Raw genomic sequence first — 10,147 nt, 5'->3', positions numbered from 1 at the left:
GACCTGGGGAACCCTGAGCACAGCCTGAGAGCAGCGTGATGCCCTTTCTTAGCCAAAATGGAAAGTTAAACAACAGCAGCAACAACAACAACAACAAAATGGAAAGTTAGGAAGGAGGTGGAAGGAGAATATAGGCGATGGCAGCCTGAGGGTGCAGGGAGCTGTCATTTTTGTGGACTGTGGGCTGAACAGAGCCGCTACCTCTCCTGGATGGGCCGAGTGGATGCTTGTTTACTTTGTGGGATCTAAACAAACCCTGGAGCCAGAGGTAAATCCCAGTTTTGTGGAGACTTAGGTTTATTTTTCTAAGGAGGGAGTGGCTTTTGTAAAGAAAACAGTATATTTAAAGTTAAAATATCAAATTAGAATGGGAAAAAAACACACAAAATTTACAAATCTCAAAAGCTATTACATACATGGACACTACATTATCAAGAAAAATAGCCTAATTCAAGGAGATTAAAACACATACATCCTCAAGTCCTCTTTTTTTTTTTTTTTTTTTCTTACTCAGGTTTTCCAACACCTCAGATGCCTGGAGGGGATAATGCAGAGGCAGCTGATGTGGGCAAGCAGCAGTGGTTTTAAACCTCTGTGGGCAATATACCCGACTTTTGCAACTTTTACTGGATATATGGCCAAGTGGACATGGAGGTAAATGGAGAGTCTGTACAGGGGAAGGTCGGGAAGCTTGACCTTCATGGTCTGCAGTCAATGTGCCTCAGAATGGGCTTCCACAGTTTGTGTTGCCACCGCCACCCCCAGCCCCACCAATTCCAGGGAAGGCGGAGCTTGGGATGTTGTGGAAAGAGCAGAGAGCTGGGCATGCGTTCGTAGCAATCACGTAGAGGACCAGAAGACATGCCCGTGACACGCACAGGTCCACCTGGAGGAGAAGAATCACTGTGGGTCAACTGTGTAACGGACAACGAGGGGAGAAACTCCAGGTGCAGTGAGTGTGATGGGGGAGGGCACCTAGTAAGAATAGAACCACCGTGTAATGACTGTTCACCTTACTAACTACAGATAAGAGGCTTTCTTACAGACTCTGGGAAACTGGCGGATGAAACAGGATGTAAAAAGATATGGTGCCTCGATGGGTCTATTACTCAGAAAGGAAAAACATTTTGAGAGCAGACAGGTTTTGATTTGGTGGCTGTGATCCTGACCCCACCCAGGAGTTTTTATCGGGAGCGCTGACCATTCTCCATTCCCAGGAACAGGCTGAGCTGTTTGTAACATCACAGAGGATTAGCCACCTTGTGTTGGGACTTTGAGCTCCTGAAGGCTGACTGCAGACCCTCCCTTCCCTTCCCATGTTACACTTGCAGCCGCATGTAGCTATCGTCTCCTTCACCCGAATATAAACAGGCTACTGGCCAGGGGGGTCAGAGCAGAATTTCCATATTTGCTCTCTCCATACTGTCGACATTATGGACATTATGGGAATAAATGCTCATATATGATTCAACCCTGTCTCTGCTTAATTTGGCTCAAGGAATGACGGCAGCCCTGGACTCATTTAGTGTCCAGTATCAAGTGGAAGAAACTAGAAGAACCGTGGGGTAAGAGATCAACCACAGGACTTGTATGATGCATATGAGCATAAGCAATGGACACAGACAGGGGTGGGTGGGTGAAGGCATGTGCTGGGGGGTGGGGGGCAACCAAGGAGAGGTCAATGGGGGAAAAGGAGACTTATGTAATACTTTAAACAATAAAGAATTTAAATTTAAAAAAAAAGAATGAAGTGATTCCCAATATGAAATTAAATTAACTTCTTTTTTATCTTTATTTCACTCTGATTTTGGATGGAAGTAGTTTTATAAGTTTCTATAAAATGACCAGAGTCATTCTGTGTTGGTGTGATAGCTCACAGAAGAATTATGTTCATGTGTTGAATTAGTTCCCATGGTCCACCCGGTTTAATGTGCAAGAAGTTAAAGCACACTATATCTAAATTCATCTCTTTTCTCTTTAGTAAATAATGTATATTTAATTACAAATGAGTGGTGGTATTGCAATGGGAATAACCTCTCACATTAAAAAGTAGTGTATTTGCTCTCAAGCTTTGGTACTTAACAGTTATTTGTAACAAAATTATTTATGACACTACTCACAATGAATCACCACAAACCAGTCTCCCTACACACTGCAGGTAAGAAACTCTTACACACAACACACACACACACACACACACACACACACACACACACACACCTAGTTGACAATACGCTTGTACAAGGACATCACATTAAAACATACTCAGGGTAAAAGCTATCTTATCAAGGGTAAAAAGGTAAAAAATAAACAAAAGGACTGAGACATTTGTATACCTGTAGTTTTGGTGGTAATTTGAGAAGCTGGTTTTATCAAATATTAGCAAGCGTATTGCCCAATACGTTACCCCACTTAATAATTAAACATATCAGTAGATAAAAATCAAGAATTTGGCTCAAATAAACTCACAAAAATTATTTAAAAAATTTTAAAAAGCAAGAAAGTATTCAGACAAGTGACAGAAAGCAGTGTTGAATCAAAGCAAGTGAATTTCTGAAGAATATTTTGGCATAAAGGACAAGCGGGCAACTCAGCTAGTCTGAGCACCTCACCTGGTGGGGGTTCAAGTGTTTTATATATTTCCCCTCTATAGGTTTCAAGGTTTCCCTGCCAGCTATCTCTCCTGCCTAACATTTCCTCTTCAAGTGATACCATCCAAATGCAATTGGGTTTTGAGGTTTGATGATCAGTTTTCTGTATGTACTTTCTGCTGATTGAGGATGTAGAGCTGGTTCTAGGGTGGCATCACCTGTTTCTTGTCTGGGAAGCTGGGGATTAGGGTTTTGTATAGAATTTTTCATCATCCTGGTTGAATGAGCATTTATAGGCAAATTGCCTCTAGCCTGGAAGACACAAGATAGACAAGGATTTTAAGAATACAGTGTCCAAAAAGAAGTAGGAGAAACAGGGAAGCAATGGGGCCTAGAAAGGGTAGCAGCCAAGAGCTCCATGACCAGATGCTAGACCAGGAACTCCACCCTCAAAACAACCTACTTTCCATTATATATTACCAAAACCATGCATTTCCCCCCAATTTAATTAGAATTCTTAGAAACTTTAATTTGTAGTGACAACTAAAAGCAAAACATTTCAAAGCTTTCAATAACAGTTTTTTCATTAGCTAATACTAGTGACCTGGTGCACGGATTCATGCATATTGAAAGGAAATTAATTAGAAGGTGGCTGGTGGGGCAGGCATGGGCAAAACAGGCCGAACACACCCGGGAGCCAACCTCCCACTGTCCCTCCCTGGCCGGCTGCACCTGGGGTGACGCTGTGGCTCAAAAGGCATCTGCAGACTGAGCGGGGTACCTCTGGCAGGTAGGGTCCCTCAGTCTGGCCTGTGGGGATCAAGCCAAAACTGGCTCTCTGACATCCCCCGAGGGGTCCCAGAGTGCGAGAGGGCACTCTGCAAAGTTGCTGTCGTACAGGGTGTGGAAAGCAAACGCCAAGTGTTCAGTAAACCAGATTCGGGGCCAACAGTGCCCCAGCGACAACATTCACACTAAGAGCCAGAGACTCCAATTGGAATCGTGTAGCCCCAAGATGAATCGGGCTCCCTCCTCTCTGGTTTCAGGGTGTGTCACCCAAGAACAGCTTCTGCAAAATCACTGCAACTCGTCAGCTCCTATGTTGAGTGTCTGCACCCTGATGGTCAGTGTGCATCATAGCGACCCGTTGGACAGTGGGAAGGACATTTAGCATATTAGCCTTTATATATATACTAGTAGCCCTGCACACAAATCCATGCACCAGTAGCTCGCCAGTAGCTCGCTGACGCCCTCCAGTACCTCTCTGCCCACTGCCTCGCCCTCTTGTAACTTCCCTGTCCCCTCCCTCCACCCCCCTCATAGCTTGCTGCCCTGCCCCCTCCTATAACTCTCCACCACCCGCTTGTAGCCAGTAGCTCGCTGCCACCCTCCTTTAGCTCTCTGCCCACTGCCCCGCCCTCCTGTAGCTCTCTCTGCCCACCTGACTCCCCCTCATAGCTTGCTGCCCTGCCCCCTCCTGTAGCTCTCTGCCACCTGCTTGTAGCTCGCTGCCCCACACTCCTGCTGATCCATGATCTGGTCATTATGCAGTCAGTCGTTACGCTTCACGGTTTAACGACTATTTGCATATTACATCTTTATTATATAGGATATATATATATATATTCAAATTTTTTAAGAGGCATAACAGAGATAACGAATTATTCATTTCGTGTGTTTAAAAGTGAGTTGTCTAATTATCTAGTGTCTTCAAACACTTTTAGGAGGCTGGAGAAGATGCTGTGATGGGGGGGGGGGGGGGGAGGGGGGCACTTTGGAAATGTCTGGTTTGAGTACTCCAGCGGCTTCAGTTTAAAAGCACCATTTTTTCCTTCAGCCACCTGCTGCTCCCACAGTCTGCACAGGGTTTTGGGTGCTGTTAATTCTCCATTGTTCGCAGGCCAGCAGCAGCTCCTGGGCCTCCAGGAGGAGGATTTAGTGTGCTTAAAAGACTAGTTTTTACAAATTTTCCTTCAATTACCTTAGCCTTGTTTATATTTTAATTACCCAGTAGGAAGGCATATTTCGCATCAGTATACATCTTCAGTCTTTTTCCTTTCCCTAATTCTAAGGCTCTTATGAGACCTATTAATTTTGCCAGTTGTGCTGAGGTTCTGGGTGGTAAAGCTCGGGCCTCTATTACTTTATGTGAGGAGACTATGACATATCCAGCATAATGTATCCCTTCTCTTATAAAACTACTTCCATCCAAAAACCAAACCTCATCTGGATTTAGCAGAGGTTGGTCTTGAGATCTGACTTGCCTGCATAGACTGATCTATGACCTCACAGCAGGTATATTCTATTTTTGAATTGGATGCAGGCATTAGAGTAGTTAGATTCAGGACTGTGCAATTCTCTATTTTTACTTGAGGATTTTCAATCAAGGTGACCTGGTATCGTAACATGCGATCATCAGTAAGCCAACGGAGCCCTTTGGTATTTAATAAGCATTTTATTTGATGAGAGGCATATGGGGTAATTTCTTGTCCTAAGGATATTTTAAAAGCTTCCTCTAAGAGCAGGGCAGCTGCCTTGACTACCCTCAGATGGTGGAGCCAACCCAGGCTACTGTATCCAGTCATTTTGAGAAGTAGCCACATGGTCTCTTGGTAGGTCCAAGGCCTGTATTAAAATCCCTAATGCAATCCTCTGCCATTCAGTGTCATATAATGGGAAAGTTTTTCAAAGTCCTGCAAACTGAAAGCCAGCCTTTAGGCCTCCGAAGGCCCTTCTTGATATTTTCCCCATTGCAAGTTAGGTGTTTCCTGCCGATTGATTTCTTTTAGGGTCTCATAAAGGACTCAGGCCTTTTCTCCATATCTTGGGATCCTTAGTCCACAGTGTCCTATCAGCCCTAGAAAGGCCTGTAGCTGTCTTAGGGTGGTAGCCCGGGGATACCCCGAACAGCCTGGGTCCTGTCTAAAGACATTCTTTTCCCAGGAGTAAGCACAAGGCCTAGATACTCTACTCTTTGTTGAGGATTTGAGCCTTATTTTTAGAGACCTTAGATCATCTCTCAGCCAGGAAATTTAGGGTTTGTATTACATGTGTGTGCCCCAGTTTTTCAGTAGGAGAACAGATTAGTAGGTCTCCCCCCATCAAAAGATAGGTCTCTTGCATTCTCTGCCAAGGCCTGTCCAAATAAGTGTGGGCTAGCTCTGAACACTTGGGGAAGAACTGTCCATGGAAGCTTTGTGTATGTCCCTGGGCATCTGTCCATTCAAAGGCAAACAAGAATAGGCAATGTCAGTCTAATGGGAATCAATACTGAGAACCATTGAGTTTGAGAGATATTTTTTTTTCCTAAATTGTATATAGGAATCATAGCTTCATTGATAGTTCATAAACCTTGGACCAATCTATGTGTTACAAGTTTTTTCCTAACAGGTAGGATAAGGGTGTTACTGGGGAATTCCAAGGAACCAGCAGCCCATGACTAAGGAATATTGTAGTAACCTTTTGCAGGCCTTCCTTTGCTTTGGGGTTTATAGGATATTGTTGTTTATTAGGAAATTTCTTAGGATCCTTCAGACTGATCATGGCTGGCTTTGCCCTATGGGTTTGGCATGGAGTTCCCATGACCTACTTCTCTTTTTACAAGTAAGGTCATAAAAGGAATGGGACTCTTGGTATCTGTTGAAAAATTCACTAAGCTTTTAGCTTTGCTTAAAATACTTCTTCCTGTCCAAGCTGGTTTGGCTCAGTGAATAGAGCATCCGCCTGCAGACTGAAAGGTCCCAGGTTCGATTCCAGCCAAGGCCACATGTCCGGATTGCAGGCTTGATCCCCAGTAGGGGGCATGCAGGAGGCAGCTGATCAATGACGTTCTCTCATCATTGATGTTTCTAGCTCTCTCTCTCCCTCTCCTTTGCTCTCTAAAATCAATAAAAAATATATTTAAAAAATATATATTTCTCCCTAACAATGGAGCGGGACATTCTGTCACAACTAGGAACTGGTGCACAAAAGCCGTCACTCTCCATAGGCAATTTAAAGTGGTGTAAAGTATTTTCCCTTGGGTTTTCAGTCTATCCCTTGCATAATGTTTCTGACAGAAGAGATCCCCAGTAAGAGGTCAGCATAGACACGGCAGCTTCTGTGTCCAAAAGGAAATTAATGGGTCTTTCTGCCACTTCAAGGGTTACCTTTGGCTCCATCTCTTCAATTATGATGCTCTTAGTGAGAGCTGACTCGAGAATAGGGCCCCTTCAGTTCAAGGCCATCGTGTGGGTAGGTTCTAGTCTGGGAACCCTTTGCCCCCTGGGTACAGTCCCTCTTCCAGTGACCAAACTTGTGGCAGAGGGAGCACGGTTTCTGAGGAAGCCCCTTTCCAGGACTCTCCCTTTTCCATAGACTGCCTGCATTTATGACAATTGCCTTGCTGGAAGGAGCACTTTTGGGCTTTCCCTATTACCTTGGCATCTTAGGCCTCTGCCCTTGTAGGGTGTCGAGAAGCTGAGCCTGCCTTAATCTTTGTGTTTTTCCTTTTCTAAAATCCTCTATTCCTCCCCTTGATCCCTGTTGTAAAATACCAAAGATGGTACTTTTAACATCTCTTCCACGGAGGTAGCTCTTCCCATTATTAATTTCTATATTTTCTTCGTAATATTGAGAGCTGATTGGTTCATGAATTTGTCTTTCAGGACAATCAATCCAACAGAATCATTAGGATCTAGTTTGGTGTACTTAATTAAAGCTTCCCTTAGCCTGTCTATAAAGGAGGTGGGATTTTCTTTCGGACTTTGCTCAATGGCTGCCCAAGTTTGTTATAATTAACAGGTTTCTTTTGTGAGGCTTTCATTCTCTGCAAGAGGTAAAAAATAATGTGATTTCTGGCCTATCTCCCATTCTCTGAATCATAGTCCCAATTAGGATTAGAATAGGGGATGGCCTCCTTTCCTGGTGGATAGTTATCATATAGCATATGGACCTCATTTGCCTAGGTCAGTGGTTGGCAAACTGCGGCTCGCGAGCCACATGCGGCTCTTTGGCCCCTTTAGTGTGGCTCTTCCACAAAATACCACGTGCGGGTGCGCATGTACAGTGCGATTGAAACTTTGTGGCCCATGTGCAGAAGTTGGTATTTTGTGGAAGAGCCACACTCAAGGGGCCAAAGAGCCACATGTGGCTCGCGAGCCACAGTTTGCTGACCACTGGCTAGGTCAGTGCCTTTCCCTTAATGCTGTCATTTTCTGAGGTGGTCAGGACTTCTTGGAGGATTAGATTAACATCCCCCCAGGGCAAGTCATCCATTAATGGGAGCTTTTTCCATTCTTGGGATAATTTGCCAAAGTCATCCGTAAATACCCCTACCTGTCCTTTATGCCCATTAAGTCTTGTAAGCAAATGGAGCCTGGGACTTCCCTTAAAGGGAAGAGTTAATATTGTATTCTTTCTTTGTGTTTGGAATTTATTGTTTTATCTTTCCTCCCACTGGCTGATTCAGTACAGGGTGGTGCAGGTTCTGGGGCAGTTGGTTGCTGAGGCACCATGGGTGGAAATGAACATTCACCCTCAAGATTTAGTTCTTTCTTTGCTATGGCTGCTAAGAGCATAGGCTCTACCTTACAGTTTGATTTTGTTTTCACATTTTAGAGTTATTCCTCAGGGCTATGAAGACCTAAACATATCGTATTTCAGTCCACTTACCCTTCCCTAGACAGAATAAGTCTAGTTGCAAGATTGTACTATAATTTAGTCTTCCATTTCTGGACCAAACTTCCTCATCTCCTTATTCATATTGGAGCCAAGTTGTATTACAAGAGAAAACCAATCTTTGTCTTTTTAAGAACTGAGGGTCAACATTTTTCCAGTTTTTCAAAATGGATCCCAGAGGTAAATTTTATGGTATTGAATTTTGATTTCCCATCTGAAAAGAATAGAGAAGATTCTAGAAGAGAATGGACACTCCTGTTCCTTCTTCTATGTTGTTTCCACCATCTGGAGAAGATATCCTTTCTCAGGCATGGGTTTCCAGAATTAACTAGTCCTCTTGGCTCAGTTATCCCTGGACATGTCTACCCCAGGCCCAAAAGATGGCCTTACCAATGACCAGGGTACTAGTCGATGCTTTGGGAATGGATTTTAACCCACTCAAATAGGGGAATCAACGCTATGTTGGTCTCCTGAACCCCTCCTGATGTCTCTATTCACATTTGACTTAAAACACTCCTTTGCCTCTGAACTATACCATGGAGGGAGGCCTTGTACCTTCCAGGTGCACTAGTATTTAGGCAACAATGTGACTAGTTACTGACCTGTTTTTCTTGTCAAAGATTTCGATAGAGCAAGAATTGCAGTATTTATAGTTCCACCAGCTGTTGTAAAGATGGGACCCTTCTACGTTCTCGCAATATTTTTATTCCCTCAAAAAAGTTTGCTACCCAATATATTTGTCCACTGGAGTGCCTGAACACATGCCATTCCTGTCTACTCCTTCAGTATCCTGGGTCCTGCAGAGCTATGCATAACAGATGCCTAAATAAAGTGGGTAACCCTTTTTTGGTCCATATCCAAGCAGATAATTTACTGATATCACCTAAATTTTGGTAAGGTTCAGAAAGTCAAAGCCAACATTTTCTGCTGCCCTGTCAGCCTTCTCAAGCTATTTAAAAAAGTGTCTTTGGGTCTCAGAGTTAGGTATTAGAGCCTAGAGTATGCATGGAAGAAGGCCTCTTTAACCAATTTATTCAATAATTGGCCCAGAACCAATCCATCAACTAATGCAATAGAGTAAAGGGTCCTGATCAGCCTGTAAAATAACATTAAGATCTTAGCTTCAATTTGTTCAACCAGGGTATCTCCTCTGTGCCTCTGCTCACACAACAATAATAGTTGTCAGTTAACAGCTTCTTGCCAGTGTCTTTCCTTACAATCTATATCTACACTAATAAAAGAGAAACATGGTAATTAGCGTACGACCGCTACCCTTCCCATTGGCTAATCAGCATATCCTTATGCAAATTAACTGTCAGCCAAGATGGTGGCCGGCAGCCATGCACTGAAGTGAACAGGGAGGCTTGCTTGCTTGAGTGATGGCGAACTCCAAGGTTCCCAGCGCTTGCCGGCCTCTCAGCTGCAACTCTAAGCAACTATGTTGCAAATATAGAAGCTAAACAAAACTCCAGAAACCGGCTTTCAGTCAGCCGGGCTTCAGCCAGCCTGACTGCAACATTGTATCAAATACAGAAGGTAAAGGCCAGAAACCTGCTTTCAGCAGCAAGGCCTCAGAGCTAAAGCTGGCCCAGAATAAAAAAAGAAAAAAAGGAGCTGTTGGGAGCTTCAGTCACCCGCCAGCTGGAAAACAGCCCTCAGCCCCTCAGCCAGGCTGGCCAGCCCCCCCAGTGGGGACCCCCACGCTGATCCAGGACACCCTTCAGGGCACACCAGCCATCCCCCGCCCGTGCACCAGGCCTCTATTCTATATAGTAAAAGGGTAATATGCCTCCCGGCACCGGAATCAGTGGAGCCTTGAGCCTCCCAGCACCAGGATCAGCATGACAGGGGGCAGTGCCCAAACCCCCTGATCAGCCCTGCTCTGTGCCTGATAACGA

The sequence above is a fragment of the Myotis brandtii genome, unplaced genomic scaffold (assembly GCF_000412655.1).
Source record: "Myotis brandtii unplaced genomic scaffold, ASM41265v1 scaffold402, whole genome shotgun sequence".
Lineage (NCBI taxonomy): Eukaryota > Metazoa > Chordata > Mammalia > Chiroptera > Vespertilionidae > Myotis > Myotis brandtii.
This window is presented reverse-complemented; position numbering follows the sequence as displayed.